The 22,330-nt window shown below is 39.4% G+C and overlaps 1 protein-coding gene and 1 pseudogene across 2 annotated transcripts in view; both read left to right on the forward strand.

The window, feature by feature from the left end:
* The window catches only part of PRKG1 (protein kinase cGMP-dependent 1), a gene marked incomplete at its 5' end in the record, with an annotated part of 1,033,183 nt that overhangs the window by 778,074 nt on the left and 232,779 nt on the right, over positions 1 to 22,330 (forward strand). The gene's annotated exons all lie outside the window — the stretch shown is intronic.
* Positions 19,144 to 20,035, forward strand: LOC308417407 (transcription elongation factor A protein 1-like; annotated as a pseudogene). Its single transcript has one exon. The product of its transcript is annotated as a transcription elongation factor A protein 1-like (transcript).

Below are 22,330 nucleotides of genomic sequence, written 5' to 3' on the forward strand. Positions count from 1 at the left end.
AATCAGTTTTAAAAGTACAAGCTATGGACTTTGTAACCAACATCAGCCCCAAACCTGACACAGAATAAATGCTCAAGAGTACCTGCAGAATGCTTGTTAAATGAACATTCTTCATAGCAACACCACAGCTTTTAAACTGAAGCCAATCGAATTACAGGTTGTATAGCCCTTCTCAGTCAACACGGGCTTCTATGTGTTCGAATTCCTTGACCTCTGAGTCACTCTCTAGTTAGCAATTAACAAGGGTACCATCAGTTAAGTGAGCATCAATTAAGTCTGTGGCTTTGTGGTAAGGAAAGTGTCCCTTGCTTTGCTTCGTGTATGGAATCTGCTGTGCAAATTACTCATCATGTCTGATTTATCCATTGTGTAGGACCTGAATTAGGAAATGTGCTCTATGTCCTGTTGCTAAAGATTGGCTAATAAGCTATTATTGAAGTCTATCAGATTCCTATCAGGAAGTCTGTGTATTGGAGGCCAGTTGGAATTTTAAGTACATCTGTGTGGTTAGCACAAAACAATCAGAATATGGAAGATTTTTCTACAAAGATATGAAAACCAGGGCCCTCTCCACACCACTCTAAGACACTGAAAAATTACAAGGACACAATAATCCACAGCAAGCAATGGGCTTGCTTAACTGTGCTGCTGGTAGAAATGACCAGAGGTTTTACCTTCATGAAGTAGACCAGAAGCAGAGCTGAGAATGGTCTTGGCTCTTCTGCCTTTGCCTGGAAATAGAACATGGAGTTAATGATCTTTGTTTGTAGAGCAGCACCGATAGAGTACAAGATTTGCCACATTTACTAGATTAAAGAGAAAATATCAATTTTTGATAGATGGATGTCTATCGTAAAAACTTTCAGGCATCTTTATGATGCATTTACAGCACTGTGGCCATTAGATTTGTTTTGTTAACCACATTTAAATTGTGTTGTATTTTCCATGCACTCAGGAGAAGACTTCACTAGCAGATGCAACTTGAATTTAATGAATGTCTTTGAACATAGACACATGTTTTCTTAGAACTTGATTTCATGGGCCATATATATTCATGCTGCTGATAACTGCTTAGAACCATGAGAATTTAGCAAATGGAATAAGCAACCAAAGAATTTTACATTTATGTAACTGTAATATTCACTATGCTGATTACAACTGACTTTTATTGTCTTCCCCTCCCCCAAATCTGGAGACAGAACTATTCAAAGTCCTAAGAGTAGAGAAAGCAGTGAACCACATGTTCTATCTCAGGTACTTATCACTCTGCTGAGATACTTATCAGCATATTGTTCTGCCAGTTACCATTTCTGGCTTTTAAAAGTCCATATTATCCCTTTTAGAGATAACCTTTGCATATTGAGTGTATGACTTTTTTTTCTTTTATTTTCAAACTATAACTTAGTATTTATTTATTTGACTCTTGCAATAAAAATCTGTTGGAGTAGTCTTTGAAAACCGATGGGCAGACACCAATCAAGAACCTGTCCTGTGGTATCTAGTCTGAACTCACGTGGAGGAAGCTATGCCATTTGGGTATGGGAGTTAGGGGAGCAGAATCAGGTAGACTGATTCACCAATATCTGGCAGCCTGTGAGATCAAGATATCCTACCTGCTGGTATATAGAGCATTGCAGTTCACTTCTGACAACACAAGTCCATCATTTCATGGCCTTGCATGCAATACCAAAGTTCAAATTCAAGCAAGCACTTCTCAGTTGTACCATAAGTTAAATAGTGATTTTCTATTCAAGCTGTTTGAAACTAGGAGGGTGACCCTATAGGAGGACCAGCAGTCTCAATTAACCTGGACCCCCAAGATTTCTCAAATACTGGACCAATAACCAGGCAGCATATTCCAGCTGATGAGACCCCCCTCAACACACATACAGCAGAGGACTGCAGAGTTAGGGTTCAGTCAGAGAAGATGCACCTAACCCTCAAGAGACTGGAGGCTCCAGGAAGTGGGGAGGCCTGGTGGGGACATCCTCATGGAGATGTGGGGGTACAGGGAGGAGGTATGGCTTGTGGAATAGTGAGAGGGTGGACTGGGAGGGAGTAACATTTGGAGTGTATAAAAAGAAAGTAAGAAAGAAAGGAAGGAAGGAAGGAAGGAAGGAAGGAAGGAAGGAAGGAAGGAAAGAAGGAAAGAAGAAAGCAAGGAAGGAAGGAAGGAAGGAAGGAAGGAAGGAAAGAAGAAAGGAAGGAAGAGGAAAGATTAATGTGTTGAAAAGTCCATTTCTTGCCACATGCATCCCTTCACTGTTTTGTAAGTTTCCGCATATTAAATAGCACACAAATGAAAATCTTGTATGCAGGGTGTTATTTGACTTTGCTCTTATGATGAATAGCTTTTTAAGGATGTTGAATCTTTTTAGATTTTAATAAAATATCATTATTTCTGGAAATCATGAGCCCAAAGCTGTCTGTTGCTCATTATGCACAGGCCCTTGATGGTAACTAGTTCACGCTGGTCCAGAAGATGAGGATGCTGAGTGTGACATGAGTTTGGTGGGGTTTATATATTCCTCCCAGCATGCTAATGTTTTGAATCAACAGACAGTTTTTGTCTTTCTGACACTTCAAGAGACAATGTTAGAAATGTCTTTCTTTCATGTAAGAAGAGCTTGATCGAGCTTTAAAGGCATCTTTCTTCTGCCTTTATTGTGCCTGCCTCCCAAGAAAGCCATGAGTGCTGATAGAGACGATAAAAAGGCATTCGGGAACCGATTGTGAGGAAACCAGTATTTGGATCAGGTTTTCAACTTTGATGAAACTGTACTCAAATCCCACAACATGGTGGAGTGTTAATTCCCACCATACAGGGCTGCACAGAAAAACCGAATAGGCTTCTTGTTGCAAATGCAAGGGTTTGTGTTAATCTTGTTCTATGAAGATCTTCAACTTTGTAAACCTTTTATTTCCTAAAATTATGAGCAATTCACCTTTTCTAGAAATTCTTTGTTTGCTGGTATATACAACTTTTGATACAAGGTCACTCAAGGATGCATACCTGATTTCATAATTGCAGTATCTACATTACTACTTCCTAGTGACAAAACTCAATATTTTCGGTGCTGCATAGTTGATATTGACACTTAGAGGAGCAGAAGGAATTGTAAGGATGAGGCACAGTCCTGCATGCACAAAGCCTAGCTTTGGGCTCTATTTAGCGCCTCTAAACAAAACAAATAATTCCAGTGGGTAGTTTCAATGACTCCACCATTTCTCTTTTGGGTGTTATTTATTGAAAACATGAAGAGAAAAAGATAAAGATGGCTTACATATATTTTATGTCTTAAAGTATTTGAAATCAAAGCAATCTAGGCTGTTTATTTTTCTTTTCTTTGAAACCATTATAACCAATGTGTATATCAATGAATTCTGTTATATTCTAAAACCAAATACAATTTTCTTCCTTAACATCCCTAGTAGAATGTCCATTTTCCTTTTGATGTTCTCAGTGTTCTGTCTTCATCTGCATATGACATGCACAGGTACTTGTAGTCTATACATCATTAGTTCTCTACTGACATGAGAGTTCTCTGCAACTCTGAAATGAGAGAACCTGGAATCATGCTGAACCCAGAGTCTCCTCCATTCTGGAGATATTCCAGGCTTCTGAGAAATATCCCAACTCAGAGGTATCTAGGGGGAAATTCAGATTAAATAAAAAGAGCTTAAAGCCTTTAATTATTGTCTAGTGTTAGAATCTACAATAAGCTGCAGAAGTAGCTCATTGATAGAGTTCTTGACTAGCCTGTTTAATCCTGAGCAACATAGAACAAAGAAGATATACATTTCATAGACTCAACTACCAAAAATAACCTCACAGTATATGAGAGAAATGATGTGTGTGTGTGTGTGTGTGTGTGTGTGTGTGTGTGTGTACATGTGTTGAAACTAAGGACAAAAACCATGAAGATTTATGTGAAAATAACTGAAAACATTGCCAGAGGGTTTTTTTTTTTTTTTTTTTTTTTTTTTTTTTTTTGCAGGGGTAGGGGGTGGGGATGGAGTGTAACTTGTCACATGATGGTCTTTAAGTACATTAAGGAAACGGCAGCGTTTTTGTTGTTGTTTGTCAGTGGGTTGTCTCCAGAATAATTTTTCTGACTTTTGGAAATTATGAAGTATGCAAAAGTCTTTTGAAGGGATGTTGAGGAAAGAATATGCGAGGTCCATAAATTAATAAGGCTCTTACGTGTCTTGTTTGCATAAATGAAAGCACAGTTCAAGTCATTTAGACTTAATAAATGAATCTGATGTGGAAGGAGGACTATACAACTTGCAGGTATTTATACTGCTAGGGATCCACAAAGATATTTGCTCAACATTCTCAACTGCTGCCCTTCTACTCACGATCAACAGAACCCAAAATGTCAAAGCTAGGAGAGAGTACATGGGCCTTTTAATGAAACCCACATTTCCCGAGATGAATTATATTAATCATCCTGAATTAAGAGTCCTTTCCACGTCCCAAACACTTACATCTTCACCTCATGTTCACAGAAGCCACAGTGGCACCTATTTTCCAGTATGAACAAACACAGTTTGAAAGGTGTTACTGTGCTCAAAAATTTCTTGGTTGCATAACACTATAAAGATTCAAGCCCAGATGGGCTAATTATGAGCATATTTATTCCAGGTGCCTTTCAGTAATTAACAAAAAGGTGTGGTTCTTGTCTGTTTCACAGAGCGCACTCAGCACTGTGTGAGAAACATGCACCTGGTTGTGTAATGGAGGATATTAGCCATGTCTTTCTAGAGGACCAGAACTGATAAAAATTATAGAAAAATCTATATGGACATAATGTTTCCCATATATATGGGATTTATTAGAGTATCTGGGTTACAGGCTGAATTCGCCAATCTCTGTCTCACAATAGAAAGTCCAAAAATCCGATATTTGACTGGTCTAGGAGGCCGGATGTCTCTGCTGGAAGTAGACTCTAATACCACTGAAGAAATGCTTCAGTGGCAGGACAAGTGAATTTGCCAGTGTGAATGAGGGAAGGGGGTAAAGAAGCAAAAGCTGCGTCTTCTATGTTCTCTATACAGACTGCCATGAGAAGGGGTGGCCCAGATTTAGTGTTAGTCTTCGGACTTCCAATGGTCCAGTCAAGGAAAATCCTTCGCAGATGTGCTGAGCTGTTTGGAGTTTTAGTTCATTGCCAATGAAATGAACGACCAAGAATAGCCATCAATCACGGGGAATAATTAGCATGTGATCAGTCGCCAGTCTCGAGAGATCTGGAGAAGACTTCAGATGAGATGGCAGAGCAGTCTTCTTACCAGACAGGCAGGAGCAGATGCTGTCTGTGGTACCTGTCAGCATGTGCGTCATCCAGTGTGTTTTATTACTAGAGATAGAAGAGGAGTATGTTCATGGTTGTACTCAGTGCGCAGAACTGGAAAAGGAAATCTGGTTCAAATTCTTTCCTTTTGGCTTCTTTCCCTTACAATGCTAGGGATAGAATGCAAGCCTTTCCCAAGTTAGTCACACACTGCCAGAGTGGGCCTTAGTCTGGTATCCACTTGTACTTTAGTGCATCCCTCTGGCCACACCCAGCTCTTCTCGGTTCTATGCCGACTGCTGAGTGAGATCGGGATGACGATGACGGCTCGACTAGGGAAGCAATCACAGGGATTGAATGTTTAGGAATGGGGTTGAAAGTGTGGTTATGTTCAGTGACTGGCGAGATGCTGAACTTTAAGTAGATAGAAGTATAACCAGAGTCCAGCATTCCTATCGTCAGACCCTCCAGGGACACTGCCACCTAAGACCGAGGTTCTAAAGTCATTTCCTATTATCTACTGTCTCAGTGCAGAGGGAGTAATAGCTATGATTCATACTAGGCTTAAATAGATGCACTGGTGATTAAAGACCATAAGATTATGCATATTAATGTTTCCATATGGTTATAAATACATGCATGAATTTTCTTGTATTTGAGTTCAAAAACTTAGTGTTACCTTAGCTAGCTTCTAGACAAGATCTAATCAGGCGAACAACCATTCGTACTGAAGACTCTTGCTTTAATTAGCTATTTATTACTATTACTATTATTACTACTACTATTATTATTATCATCATTACCACCATCAATTTTATGTGTATCTATATGTATGGACATACCTGTGTATGTATATAAATGTCAGAGGACCACGTTCAAGATCTTGCCCTGTACCTTGCTATAGTTTGGATTGCTGCACTACTACCTGCTTCAAACTAGCTGGCTCTTGGATTTCTGATGCAATCTCCTGCCACGCTTTCTCCCACCTCAAGGTAGGAGACTGAGATTACAGATGTGTGCCTTGGCATCTGGCTCTTCACATGGGTTGCAGAATTTAAACTCAGATTGTCAAAATTGTGTGGTCATAGTTTTAGTCTGCTGGGCTGCCGCCCCGGCCCCTAACTCTATTTTCAAAACAGGTAAAACTTACTATATAAGTAAACAAACACTTTCAAATGGAATTCTTCTGAATCTACACCCAGAGGCTTCTTTATTTTTAGAAGAACCTATGAATCTATTTAAATAAGCTTCCTGGTCTAGTGAGCACCTGCATGTATTTAATTGGGGGAGGGACTATGTGTTGTGCCGGTTTTGGAACAGGAATCTCATAGAGTAGCCTAGGCTGACCTGGAGCTCTCTGTATCCCAGGCTGGCCTCACACTTGTGACAATCCTCATGCCTCAGCCTCCCAAGTTCTGGATTACAGGTGTGAGCTACCATGCCTAGCAAACACAATTATCTCTGAACTACTCCAACCCTTCTTATTTAACACATGTAAAATGGGGTCAAATGACTAGACAGTCGAGGGGGAAGGAGTGTGTGAAGGGGAAGCAGAAAGGAGTCAATGCTTGCAGTTCTGTGCCAGCTTCATAGCTATACAAATGAAAAATAAATAGTAAGTTATATAACTGTAAATCATATGGGGGAGCTGGGTGGGATATTTTTCTCTTCTCCCCCTACCAAAAAAGGAAGAGAGAGAGAAAGAGATAAAGAAGGAAGGAAAGGAAGGAAGGAATAAAGAAAGGAAGAAAACAGAAAATGAAAGAAATGAAAAAGGAAAGAAAAAGGAAAAAAAAAAGAAAGAAAGAAAGAAAAACAGAAAGCAAAAGCCTTTGTCTATATTTCTAAATTTATGTCATAGCCTTACTTGGGCTGTGTTGTTGTCTACAGTGCCACCTATTGGTAAAATGAAGCAAAAACAATCTACTGTCCTTGGTACAGTATCCTCTTAAATCTCCTTAGAGTTTTGCAGGCAGCTGTTTAGAAAGCAGATTGTCTGTGATCTGACTAAAATAGGAAATGAATCATGTGTCTTATGCAGAGATGCTCAATTTTGTCATTTAGTAGAGACCCAAATAGGATCTAGCAGGCAGGATATCCGACTTCCCTAGTTCACAGCTCTACCAAAAGAGGGAGGGGGAGGGCTGTGAGATTGCTTAGGGATTCTAGGCATTTGGCTCTTCTCATCTGCGAGGATGCAAGCGGAATCCTCTCATGTGACTGCCGCCTTATACAAATGTGAGCTGAAGTGCAGAGTCTTTGTAACATGATCTCTCAGAGCCTGTGTGGAAGCTCACAGCTACAGCAAAGGGCTGGCTGCGAAGGTGTAACTTTTAAAAATTAGTTTTATGAGACTAGTCAACAGAGTTCTCCCTTTCCTTGTTAAACTATAAACCCCTCGAAACAAGGATGTAGTTGGTGTATATGGAAGAAACGGTAAGGTATCAAGGACAGCATAGTAAATGGCTGAAGGAGTAATTGGAGGGTTTGGCCACTCTCAGTGGGATTTGAGGCTTTTGCTACCAGACTTGAGGAATTAGATTTCAGTTAAATTACTAGGCTTTACAAATATTCTTTCAATGGTGCCCTTGTGTTCATATAACCCACACAGAAATATACATATACTAGACATTGAAGAAAAATAGGAAAATTGATATGACTTCCTTCTTCATTGTTTGAAAAAATGTTACCATGAAAATTATAATTAAGTCAGATTCCTTCTCACAATCTGAACTTCCACCATTTTTATAGGACAGTATTATTACTAGTGAGTTTTACTCACTTTTCACTTACAGTGTAGTTAGTGTTTGAGGTAGTTCTTTTTTTATTTTTTTCATTAATCATTTTATTTGTTTACATTTTAAAGCTTATCCACCTTCTCGGTTGCCCCTTCACTACTCCACCATATCCCCCGTCCCCTTACCTCTAAGAGGGTGCTCCTCTACCTACGTACTCACTCCTGCCTCACCCCTAGCATCCCCCTTCTCTGAGGCATCAAGTCTCTACATGAAAAAGGGCCACTTCCCCCACTGATGCAAGATGAGGCCATCCTCTGCTACATATGTAGCTGGAGCCATGGACCAGCCTATGTCTATATTCTTTGATTGGTGGTTTAGTCCCAGGGAGCTCTAAGGTTCTGGTTAGCTAATACTATTGTTCTTCATATGAGGTTGCAATTCCCTTCAGCCTCTTCAGTCCTTCCCCAAGCCACTGGGGTCCCCAGAGTCAGTCCAAAGGTTGGCTGTATCTGCATCTATCTTAGTTCTGAAAGAGCCTCTCAGAGGATAGCCATACCAGGCTCCATCGAAAGGCTGTCTGTACTAACATTGCATTGTCTGTTTAAAGCTCAGGTGGATATCCCATTAAACCAGCAGAACACTGTATCTGTGGGGTCATGTTAGAACATCAAAAGTATCTCCTAGTTCCTTAGCCAGTGCTTCTTCTAATCACATGAGTTTAACCTTGGCTTCTGTGTCACTCACCTTTTAAATTTTTATCTTCTGGTTTTGACCCTCTTGATTTTCTCTTACAATGTCTCTAGTATTTTAATTTTTGATAATTGATGATAATTTTCCCTTTTCCAAGTTGTTTAATCACATCTACTAAGTTTCTCCTCCATACAAAATAACATGTACAGACATTCTGAGGATTGGGGTGTGTTGAGATCTTTGGGGACTCATGATTCTATCTTCTATAAATGCTTCAAACAAGTATATTAATTTATATAATATTTTTATTGCTATATAAAATTAATAGTAAGTTTTAAGTTATTTAAAGAAAAACTTTATTTCTATTATGAGTTCTATTTTAAACTCAATTAAAACATGATGTTGAAGATAATCTGTTTTGAGACTGGTCTTTGATTTGACAAAATAGAGCGTGGTAAAAACAACATCCTCATACATTAGGAAATGCATGGAATGGAAATATCTGAAAGGTTATGGTGTTTGATCTGCTTCAAATTGAATTATTAAAATACTTGAATGTTATAATAAATATACATGTCCTCATAAGTTTTTTTGTAGATATGCTTGTATACACACAGAGAGAAACAAAGGCATGTTATAGAGCTGACATTGGTCTAGAAAAATCAAGATGAAAGCTTTGTCTATGTGCCTGAAATAGTTGATACTCATTGTTAAGTTGACAGTATTTAGGATCACCATGGTAACACACATCTGGTGGTTTCCAGAAAGGTTTAAATGAAGAGGAAAGACCCATCTAAATAAAAACAGCAGATTGAATAAAAAGGAAAAAGCTGACGGGATACCAGCATTCATCTCTCTTGGCTTTCTGTCTGCAGATGCAATGTGACTAGCTTTCTCTCCCACCCTCCATTCATAACACTTCCTCAGCACGGCGGACTGTGCCCTCATATTGTCAGCTAAAATAAGTTTTTTCATCGATAAGTTGCCTTTGTCATATATTTTGCCACAGCATGGAGAAAGGTAATTAATGCATTGTTCAACATCAGTTTTCAGAGTACTAACTTGTGAATCAAATTCAGCTTCCTCCAGTGGAATTTAAGTGATTTATCCTTGAAATAAGTAATGGAAACTTCAGCTCCAGCTTTGACATCAGTAACCATCCCTCTACCCGATGAAAGGAGTTGAAAATCACATTTATGAAAATCAAAGGTACCCACTTGTCATAGACATTTATTCTCACTCATAAAACCATAGAAGAAACTGAACAAATTTGAAGTTGAGCATTCAAATCATATTCAAGACTTAATTCTGAAAACCTATGGTTCCACTTTGAACCACTGATTTCCAGGATAAATCTTCTCATCTTCTCATGAAGATCTTGCCCTGAATTTAATAAATTCATACTCTGTTATGATATAACGAAATTAAGAAGAAAAGGCTTTGACTTTTCAAAAGGATGAGATAACAAAAGAACTTATTTGGTGAGATTTGGCTTCAGAAGTATCTATTAACAAGACGTCTGCAAGATTAACCATTAAGACAGCAGCGGGGAAGTATTTCTACAGTGGCATTTTCACAGTTCAGTGGGGGGGGGAGTAGACAAACAAAACAGCCTGCCTGTTAGGGTCTCTGTTCTTATCTAGTCTTTTGTAGAAAATCTCTTTTCCTTATATTAGCATTGCATAGAGGAAAGAATTTATTGAGCATGCCAACATTGTCCAGTTCGGTGATCTTAGAGTTTAATTTTGAAGATTTTGGTCAATTTTCTGAAGAATCTTTTTGATGATGTAATAAATAATATATTTTGAAAAATACTACTGATATACATTATATATACATATAGGCATATATTTGTATACACACATATATACAAATATACAAGGCTATGGCTATGTATCAATATTATTTTCTTTTGTTTTTTTTTAAGACTGGGTTTCTTTGTGCCACAGCCCTGGCTGTTCTGGAACTAGCTCTGTATACAGACCAGGCTAGCCTCAAACTCACAGAGATCCTCCTGACTCTGCTTCCTGAGTTCTCAGGTTTAAAGTCTGTGCCACTACCACCAGGACCTATGCTTTAATACACGTCGACATTTTACTTTTATTTAAGCACAGAGAAATATTTTTTATGAAAATAATTTCATAGGTCCAACTTGACCAATCAACCCATGGTTATGATTGGATGTAATTAGTACCTTTAGCATACTTTGGTATTCTTCAAACATTCTGGGTTAGCTTGATCAATTATATTGTAATTCCATACACAAATCCCTTAGCACAATCCCTGGTTCACTGTAATCTCTTATTATTGCCATAAGCAGCTTACTGGGAAGCCTCCTGATCCACGAAACCTTTTGTAATCCATTTCTCTCTGGCCTGCAGAAAACCCTCTTAGATACCGAGTTTACCAATTGTGTCTTTGTTACTTTATTTTCTTAACCTATTATAAATATGGTTTACACTTTTGCTTCCTCAAACTGGCATGGCTTCTAAGCTCTGTATTTATACTGTATGCCAAAGATAGCTGTCTTATTCAGGGTTTCTATTCCTGCACAAAATATTATGACCAAGAAGCAAGTTGGGGAGGAAAGGGTTTATTCAGCTTACACTTCCATAGAGCTTTTCATCACCAGAGGAGGTCAGGACTGGAACTCAAGCAGGTCAGGAAGCAGGAGCTGATGCAGAGGCCATGGAGGGATGTCACTTACTGGCTTGCTTTCCCTGGCTTGCTCAGCCTGCTTTGTTATAGAACCCAGGTCTACCAGCCCAGGGATGGCACCACCCACAATGGGCTGCGCCCTCTCCCTTTGATCACTAATTGAGAAAATGCCTTACAGCTGGATCTCATGGAGGCATTTCCTCAACTGAGGCTCCTTTCTCAGTGATAGCTCCAGCTTGTGTAAAATTGACATAAAACCAGCCAGTACAATAGCACATTGTTCCTTCCGTTTCTTTGGTGCCTACTGGGAGGAGGAACTGATTTGCTTATGTTGTGGCTAGGATTGAGCACCTGTCTGTTCTGCCCAGTGGTGCAAGGACAGAGACTCAGGATGGTCAAAATCCCTCCTGACTGCTCACCTAGTTGTCTTAGAGGCTTCCATAGGGCAGCAAGGACCAGCCCAAGCCTCTCCCACTCTTTCAGAAGTCATTACCCTATCTACCTCAGCCTTCCCTCAGCTGCAGTGTGTTCACCTGTCAGACTTGCAGTAATTTCCAGTGTCCTTCATGACTTCAACCCATGGATCTTAGCTTTGACATGTGTATTGATTTCAGTCTTGTCACAGCCTTTTAATGTCTACAGTTTCCTAATGCATTCTTGCCTTTGCTCAGACAGACTCCTAGCATCATAGGATTTTACAGTTCTTTTATCTTCTCAGTCTCCTCAAATCCTCTCATCTCCCTCTTTGAAACCTAATATTCGATCCAAAGGTCTCAAGACCTCAACCCTAGAGCTTTGGTGAATCTCTCTTGTCTTGGGACATCATTGACATACTTGCCTTCTTTTGCACTGGAATCCTGAGTTAGTCAGTGTTTTCCTGAGGATCAGAACTAACAGAATGAGCAAATATTAAGTGGGGGTTGAGGAGATTGGCTTACACTATATGGTCTGGGATACAACAATGTCTATCCGCACCCTGAGAACCCAAGAGGTACTCGGTCTGTGACAAGTTACTAAGATTCATGGAGCGCTTACCAAGCCAGGCTGATTCAGTCCCTGGCATCTTCTGCTAACCCTGCCCTTGCTCCTGTGTGAGAATCTTTATTGTTTTCACAGTAACACAGTATCGAGAACATGTAGACCTTATCACAGTTCAGGGAAAGGCCCCCCTTTGTTCTAAACCAGAGCTTTTAAACCTTTTTCCAAAATTCCAAATCATCACACATGCAGGATATGATTCAGGTTATGTTTTTAACTTCTGTTTTTCTTTTTAAAAATATTAAAAGGGTCATGTGCAAGAACTTTTGTAGATCAATAAGAGAAATGACTAATAGTCCTATCAAAGAACCTGAAGAGAAGGTGTAAAAGTCATACATCATTCAGGAGAGTAATCAAAATTAACTTGTAAACAGTTGGGTCACAACCAGTACTTTTCAGGGAAATTAAGGAAGCACCTGGCCTCACAGACACTTGATGTGCCAGGCTTGGGGGATGTCCAGGGTAGCCTTAGCTGCTCAGAAGAGAAGGCGAAGGGTTATGAGGGAAGGATTGTGAGACAGGGTAATCTGGGTAGGCAGTGATTGGGATGTAAAGTAAATACGTAAAAAATAAAGAGAGATAGATAGAAAAGTAGTTATATTTTCCTAACTGTCCTAAAAAAATGTGCAAATGAAACCCGCAGTAAAATACACCTATCTCCCTTAGGGTGACTAAATACTGAGCGTTACAGCAAGGCCTCAGGGACTAGCATCGAGCAGCAGGAGCACCAACCCTGCATGTGGGATGACCGTGGAAGTGGGCTTGAACACGTGGCTGAGGATTGTAGTCCTACAACACTCTCCCAACACTCACAAGGTCCTGTGTTCAAAGTCAGCACCATTAACAAAACAACAAACTATTTCATTTGGAAATAATTTCAGATACAGGGACAGTTGGAAACATAATGGTATTTTAGAGCAGTGTAAATTGTAACTATGTATTTCTTACCAAGATAATTCATTTTAAACATTGTTTTTCATTTGCTTTGTTGGCTCCTCCTTATAGAAACATATTTATATTGATATCCTATTGTTTTTTTCTTGGTTTCACTCAGTTCGGACAGCTATGAATCTCCTGCCAACCTGAATATCCCCCAAGCCTGGGACATCAAGTATCTGCGAGGCTAGGCTCTTCCTTAATTTCCCTGAAAAGTACTGGCTGTGACCCAACTGTTTGATAAATATGTTTAAAAGCCAAATACGTTGTAGCCAGAGATGGAGCATTGATGGATCTCACCAACATAATACTGTGCACAAAGAGAATAGATAGATAACTCTGGGCTAGAAAATCAAGGCTGCTGAAAATAAATACAGAAAATTGATTAGAGGGAGGAGGCCTTGTAACCAAGCAGCTTTTCTTTTTGTTCCTTTTGCAAAAACAATAATGTGAGCACTCCAACCTATAGCAACTTAGAGACATAAATATTGAGGGTTTACTGTCTCTTCGTTTGAACTGTAAGAGGAAGCACTTCAGAGTGCTGCTGCGTTAGGATGTCTATCTTTTACTAATGTGTCAACTTGCCCATGTCACCGGCTGACCTGAACGTCACTTTATCTCTTTTACAATTGTACAGGCAGACTTCATCCTAATCCAAACTTTATTTCTCATTATATCACCTTATCATTGTGCAATAAAAATGTTCAGTTTTGTCACAAAGCTGCTGATTGAGTGTTCTGCCTGGAACAAAATCACCACTAAATTGGGCCATGAAAGAAACCTCTTTTAAAATTATATAATATTTCACACATGCAATAATGCAGTTTTGAAGCCATTAATGAATCTATCATCTACATGTGACACAGTTGAGCATTTAGCACATTGCTATAAAGCTTTGGTACATTAAATGAACTGTTAAGTGCAGAGTCCTTCAGAGCTCCTTCTTTTCTGTCTTATTAAGACACACACTCGATTTGTTTTTCATTCCCTCCCTAATAAAGTTCCCCAGAATTTACTGTGCATTGTTATGACTGTTTTTATGGAATACAAAATGGAATATAGATCAACAATTTTCCCTTGGAAAAGGGTTTCATGTGGTCCTGTCTGAGAAATAACTTACCTCAACCAGGCTAGCCTAAAAATCAGAAACAGCCAGGTGGTGATGGCGCACACCTTTAATCCAGCACTCAAGAGGCAGAGATAGGTGGATCTCTGGGTTGAAGGCAGCCTGGTCTACAGAGTGATTTCCAGGCCAGCCAAGGCTACACAGAGGAGCACTGTCTCAAAACAAACAAACAAACAAAGAAAGAAACAAACAAACACCACAGGCAGCACCTTCTTCCAGTTGATGTGCATGTTCAATATTTTCCAGGAATGAGAAGATAATGCATCCTTTCTATTTTTAATTATGTGTATCTGCGGGGGTGAGTAATGCCATGAAGGAAAGAAGGCATTAGATACACCTGGAGTTCGAGTCACGTATAGGTGCAAACTGTTACTTATGGATCCAGGAACTGAACTGATGTGGCCTTCAAGAGCAGCAAGCATTCTTAATTCTGGACCTTGTCTCCAGTGCTGGCGATATCCCTTTGCATTTGGCCTTTGCACACTCTCTCTGTATTTGAGACACACAAAGACCTGATTGCAGTGGGTTTTGCATTTCCCAGCCAAGATATAGTATATCCATTTCAATATCACCCGTAATGTTAACGGCAATATGTTGTTACAACCGTGGTACAGAAGCTGGCTCTGAACTGGGTGTCATATTGTGGCAGTTTCTCCAGACATGTCAGAAAATGAAATTATTGGGCTGGGCCATCTCAGATCTTGACTAGATCTTATTTGCAACCTTCCCAGCAAGAAATGGGAGCTCTCATTTCTCCCTGTGCCCTCTGATACTTGGTTTCCTTAAACATTTGAGCGACAGTTATACATTACTTTATGTTAAACATATTGCTTAATATTGACTCACCTCATCTATGTTTTCATTTATGCTTATGTGGAGAAAAATAAGGTTCCATCTTATCGTAAACCCACTGATATGTCCTTTTTTCTAGCTTCATATGATATACCTCACATGGTATCAGTCATTTAAGGGAATTTCCCTATCTAAATAATCTTTTTTGAAATGCTATACATTGTGGTTTATATCTTGTTCTCTGAAGTTGGGGTTAGCTGTGTTTTATGTTTTAACAATGTTTTATATTATTTTTGCCACTCCACTGGGGGTCTGGCTGCTACGCAAACACTCCCAAACGTGCCAGTGAATGCTCACCTTCTGAGGAGCACAGAAAGTCATCACTCTATAGATTAGAACACAGGAACACAGGAACAGAGGTTGCTTCCTTCTAAGGGCTCCCAAGAGTGATACCCACAAGGGAGCAACAGCATTTATAAGCAACAGAATCAACCCAAGGCATGACTATACCCGTCTCTGGGGGCAAGACTCTGCTTGAAGGAGGGTGAAGGCTGAGCCTCTCACACAGAATGTGTGACAGTTACTTTGTTGGAACCTGGGGGTGGGGCTTGATCACATTCTTGCTAGAAACCATGGTGAAGTGATCTCGCTCAGCAGGGACCTCGCTATTCCCGCACAGGTCTCACACTGCCTCCTGGATGTTTGAGACCACATTCATTTTCTACTCAGACAGTCATTTCTTTCATAAAGGGGACATTTTCTCTATACATTCAGAATAGCATTATGGAGGCACAGCTTTAATGTGTGATAGTCCTTTGCATGTCCCCTGTCTCTCTGAAGCACCTGGGGCTGGCCTTTCAGCCCAGTAGTCTTTCTTTTTCAGTTAGCATGTGTCGGTTACACAAAGTAACGTGCTTCATTGTGACGTGCTCTGCACTTGTGTGATACCTGTCTTTCTGCTTTCTTCCCATAGTCACCATTCAGTTGGCACATCCGCTGAGATGCACTGCACCGTGCTCTTTGCTCTGTGCTCGTGGACACAGACCCAGCCGGGCCAGCTGCCTTTCATTTGCACCGACGTTTAGTGTTCCTGGCACACCTATTTTAATTAGATGTAACCACGTTTCTCAGATGCTCTCCATCAGGTGTACCTTGTTGCATTGATCAGAACTGTCTAAGGTATCCATCTGCTCTCTAAACAATTGGCAGAAGGTTCAGAGCAGCCCCAGTTGGTTTAGATCAAGCACTGGGAAATTATAGTGCACAGATGCAGTCTAATGCCTCATCTGGATGGGTCAGGAGCTAAGAGTGGCTTCTAAGAATGGCTCTTAAAAATGTTAAAATCTTGGGGAAGCTTTGAAAGAGGAATCTATTCTGTGGTATGTAAACATTAAAACAGGATTCGTTTTCATATGAATTGATAAATTCTCATTAGAACACAGGGAGACTCATGGGATGTCATTTTGTAATAATGTTGTGTTATAATAGCATGAAATCACATAGACCTCAACCGGAAAGCATTTGCCAACTGGCTATCTACAGTAAAAACCTCTGAACAATGCTTTGAATGAAACTCCTATCTATTGGAAGGACTGTGAGCACGCTGTGTTCCTCCCCACCTCCGCACCCACCCAAATCCACAACTTTTCTTTCTCCCTCTCCCAGGAAACGGATATATATATATATATATATATATATATATATATATATATATATATATATATATATATATATATATACACACACATATATATGTATATATATGTATATATATATATATATATATATATATATATATATATCAAACAAGTCAGTCAGTATAGGTTTAAATCAAATGCACAGAGGAAAATAGTCAAAATAAGCGCAGGGGACATCTATAGGGGCAGAGAAATGCACATTGGCACACAGAACCCTTCGTCCCAAGATTTTGATCATTTTTCAGTTTTTACCTTAGCTATTTCTTAAGAAATTTTTCTTATGAGTGCCATCCATGTAATATATATTATCTTCTAAACTGCAAAGTAATCTGTATCTCTCTCTCTTGCCTTCTATTTCTCTATTCCTCTGTCCCTCTAGCCTTTTCCCATCTCTCCCTCCTTCTCTATAACTTGCCCCTTTTGGAAGTCATTCTTTGTTGTAAGCCTAACACCGTCTATGTAGCTCAAGATAGCCTTAAAAGTACTCAGTGTTCCTATCTCAGTCTCCTGATGGAGGGATTGTAAGCATGTACTTTCACCCTTCCTCCATGCTTAATATTAATAATCTATCTTTTTACTTCTGAAATCAAACGCAGGGCCTTTTGACAGAAGGCAAGTGGTCTGCCGCTGAGATAATGGCAGGCACTCGTTCTGCCTTATCAATAAGCTCCCTGAGCTTTGTCTAGAGGTTGGTTTAAGCTTTGTGGATTGAGAACTATTATTTTAAAACGGTTATAGTAGTTAGTACAAAAAGATACTGAATAATTGGTAGTGTATTAGAAGGTGGGGATAATTATAGACAACATATCAAAGATTTCAAGGTGTCTAAATTAGACCTCATTAAGGAGAATGATTAAAGTCAGCTAATCATTTTATATACAACCCATTAGAGAGAATTTGACTCATTTTTTGTTTATTTATTTATTTGAGGATTTCATATATGCATATAATGTTTGATCAAATCCATCCTGTATTTCTTCCCCTCCAGCTACCACCCCCCCACATATACACTTTCCTCTCCAGAATTCATGTACTCTTTACCATTAACTGGTCTAAGAACTTTTGGCTGGCTAGTGATAGGCCTTAGGGGGAAAGTTATTATTATTCTGATAAACAGACAAAGTATTAAACTTCCTTGTGAGTATTTATCTTTCCACTCCTAGGTTAGCACTTCTCTCCACTGTCACAAGAGAAGCCCCTATTTACAGGAAATGGTTAATTTGTACCGAGAGTAAAAGACTTCAGCTCTGTGAGTGACATCTGAATCACAATGCCTCCTAAGAGAGAGACAGAAAGATTCTAGGAGTCAAAGATGACTACAGAAAGCTGGTGTTTCCCTGTTACTTAACATTTATAGAAAGCTCGAATATGTATGTAGCCATTTATCTGTGGTTTAGTCAAAGTAGTCATATCTGATCAACTATTCTTTGGTACATATTGATTGACTAAGAAACAGATATTAATAAAAATGTATGTAAATTATCAATAAAGTTATCAAGAAGATGCAGGCCTCTTAAAAAAATGTAGTGTGGCTGGCCATAAACATAGCTCTAGGGACAAAGGAGAATGCACAGTTATTTACACTTAGAAGGTCACAGCTCACCCTATATGTCAGTTATCCACAGTCAGAATGCTTCTTAAATTCTTTAAACTTCAGCTTCTTCATTGTAAGTAGGGAATATAGGAGTGGAGCACCTAGTTCAGTAAGCCCCATGCATCAGTAAGACGTCAGGTAGCTCTGTATCTTAGCAAATAGATGGATCTAGTTCAGAGAAATGGGAAGTATGATCACTGCAACGTCATACTGCTCTCGCTGACTCAGTGAGAGGATGGACGTAGTTTGTTTCACCTACCAACAACCTACTACCACTCACGATAGAGTGAAAGCTAGCTCTCAATTCAGCATGCATGGAGTATGGACTGAAGCAGAAAAAGACCTTAGTTTTCCTGATGCCAGCACCCAGTTGGCATGCCAACGTCTGAGTCACCAACCAGTATTAGCTGTTACCTCCAGGGAACCCTTTATGGAAGCATCACTTTCAGATCCAGGGAGAAAGGATCCTAGCTTTTGAAAGACGATCATGGGTTGGCTTCGCGGCTTGTCGAGCGTCTGCGCAGCTTCTCTCGCTTCCCGTCTGCTGTAGCTGGGCGAGAGGAGGGCTTCTGCAGCCATGGAGGACGAAGTGGTTCGCATTGCCGAGAAGATGGACAAAATGGTGCAGAAAAAGAATGCGGCTGGCGAACTGGATTTACTGAAAGAGCCTAAGAATATTCCCATGACCCTGGAATTACTACAGTCCACAAGAACTGGAATGTCTGGCAATGCTATTCTCAAGCAGAGTACAGATGATGTCACATCTCTAGCCAAATCTCTCATCAAATTCTGGAAAAAAATTATTAGATGGACCATCAACCGATAAAGACTCTGAAAAAAGAGAATAAAGAACCTGCAATTTCATCACAGAATCGCCCCGAAGCAAGAGAAGAAAGTAGTTCCAGCAGCAATGTAAGCTGCAGAAAAGATGAGTCAAATGCTTGAGATACTTACGTTTCATCTTTTCCTCGGGCACCAAGCACTTCTGATTCTGTGCGGTTAAAGTGTAGAGAGATGCTTGCTGCAGCTCTCCGGACAGGAGATGATTATGTTGCTATTGGAGCTGATGAGGAAGAACTGGGATCTCAGATTGAGGAAGCTATATATCAAGAAATAAGGAATACAGATGTGAAGTGCAAAAACAGAGTACGAAGTAGGATATCAAATCTTAAAGATGCAAAGAATCCAAATTTAGGAAAAATGTGCTGTGTGGGAACATTCCTCCTGACCTGTTTGCTAGAATGACAGCAGAAGATGAGGCTAGTGATGAGCTCAAAGAGATGAGGAAAAACCTGACCAAAGAAGCCATCAGGGAGCATCAGATGGCCAAGACCGGTGGGACCCAGACTGACTTGCTCACTTGTGGCAAATGTAGAAAGAAGAACTGCACTTACACACAGGTGCAAACTCAAACAATGACAACATTTGTTGTATGTAATGGTTGTGGAAACCGGTGGAAGCTCTGTTGAGCTTGGAAGAATTGGCAAGGTATCTGGACCATTAAGAAAAACGAATTTTGTAATTAGCTTTAAAATGAAGCCAGGCAACTCGTTTCCCTGCAAGTGAAATTTGTAAACACTATACATCCCATGGTTGGTCTTGGTTGTTTACCTGAAAGTCTCTCTTAAATGCCTTCTGTGGTCTCAGATCAGCTGGGAGACCATAAAATAATCATATAATATTTTGCTTTGTTTTTCTTTTTTATAAGTTAATGTTGCATTTTATTAAATATTAACTTTTTATAGTCTAGAACACAAATTCTTTTGGTCTGTTAATGCATAAAGACAAATTACTTTTCTCATTGGTATATACCAAAAAATGTTAAAGGAAAAGGCATGATATAAATTTTAGTTACCAAATATACGATGTATTCCAGTAGCACTTGTCCAGCTGATCAAAGTTGTGCACTCAATTTGAACTCACATATTACTTTGCTCTTAATTACTGTGCTCAAAAAGCCTCGGATCCTTAGATCTCTTGTGTCTGTGACTAACCACAGTGATCGTTTCTTCTATTTCTCACACATGTATATTATCATTTTTAATAGATTTTACTTTGAAAACTGACTTGGTTACCATCAGTTTATTTTATTTGACTTTGTGCTATATTTTAGTTTTACAAAACTCTGTTATAATTTCCTAAGCTTTTCACAGAGCCCCCTCACAGGCATGAGTTCTTCCCCTATGAAGACATGCTGTGAAGAAAATCTTAGGATCATAGTAGAGTTCCTGGAGGCACTATGACTGTAATTGCACTTGGAAACCTACTAACCAAGGATTAAGCCTGAGAGCTATGGAAGTTATTAAGCTGTGCTCTTTGCATATGGAGGTTGCAAAAAAATATTCTTTAGACTGAATCTTTTGTGCTAAATTTTTTCTTACATGATGATATCAAGCCAACTGACATGTAGGCTGTAGCAGGTAGTTTTACAAAACATACTTCACAATTAAGTATTTACTTTCTACAGTTAAGAGTTTGCTTTTGTTCAAGTGTGTCCCACTTGTTTTGGTAGTAATAAGCAGTGGTTTTCACATCGTTTCCCTGACACAGATGTTCTAATGCATATGGTAAAGCCACTGTTACAAAGCTTATTAACTGATGCGCTTCTTCTTGTGCTCAGAGCTCAGTGTCAAGACCACCACACTAGCTTTGCACGCTGCTCTGCAGATAGTTTGACATAACGTAGAAAACACTTAACATGTTAAAAGGATTGGTCCATGGGTAATTTGCCACTTTAAAAATAAAGTACATTTTGAAAGAATTAGTTCAAAAGTAATAAGGTTAATAAAATAGTCCCACTTTTAAGTGATCCATTTTAAAACTTGTAAATGAATAAATTTTTTGTTGTTAAACCTAAAAAGAAAGAAAGAAAGGAAGGAAGGAAGGAAGGAAGGAAGGAAGGAAGGAAGAAAGAAAGACAATCATAGAGAGAGCAGACTGGCCAAAGGGAAGCTGAAAGAAGCTGTCAAATAAGAACCCACGATAGCTCACAAGAAAGAGAAAAGGACATTTTTTCACCTGCCATTGCCAGCAGCAAGATCCACAGGAACAGAGATCACCAGAAGCCAGACAGGAATGCATGCTCGCTGCTGCTGTTCAATAGAATACTTGGAGTCTCGGCTAAAACAAGAGGAGAACGAATTTTTAAAAAGGCCACCATTGGGAATACATCAAGTTATCTCTGTAGAGGGTATGACTCATCCCTAAAGAACACTGTAGACTACACCAGAGAAGTTTTAGATCTGATGAGCGCATTTAGTGAAGTTGCAGGACACAAAATCAACATGCAGAAAGTAACAGCCATGTTTCCTAACACGGACTTAGCTCATCCCACTCATGACTGCTTACAAGAATCTAGTAATAAAACTAACCAAGAAGACGAAAGACCACTATAAGAAAACTGTGGATCAGTGTGTGTGTTGGTGGGGCAGAACAAAGACTTTAATACTATAGATGATGAAACCTTACATACTTCTGCATTTGGCAGAATGGATTTTTCAGAAAGACAACATTACCTGAAGATTCAATGTCATCCCCATAAAAATGCCAATGACATTCTTCACAGAACTGAATACAGTATCCTAAAACTAATACAGGCACCCAAGGCAACCATATGTAGATAGAACATTACTGAAACTGCCATAGTACCTGACCTCAAATTATACTTTGGAGCCATAGTGACAAACACAGCAAACAGATAGACATGAAGACCAGTGATATCAAACAGAAAATGTAGATATAAACCCATATAATTCTAGTGACCT

The sequence above is a fragment of the Micromys minutus genome (assembly GCF_963924665.1).
Source record: "Micromys minutus genome assembly, chromosome: 2".
NCBI lineage: Eukaryota > Metazoa > Chordata > Mammalia > Rodentia > Muridae > Micromys > Micromys minutus.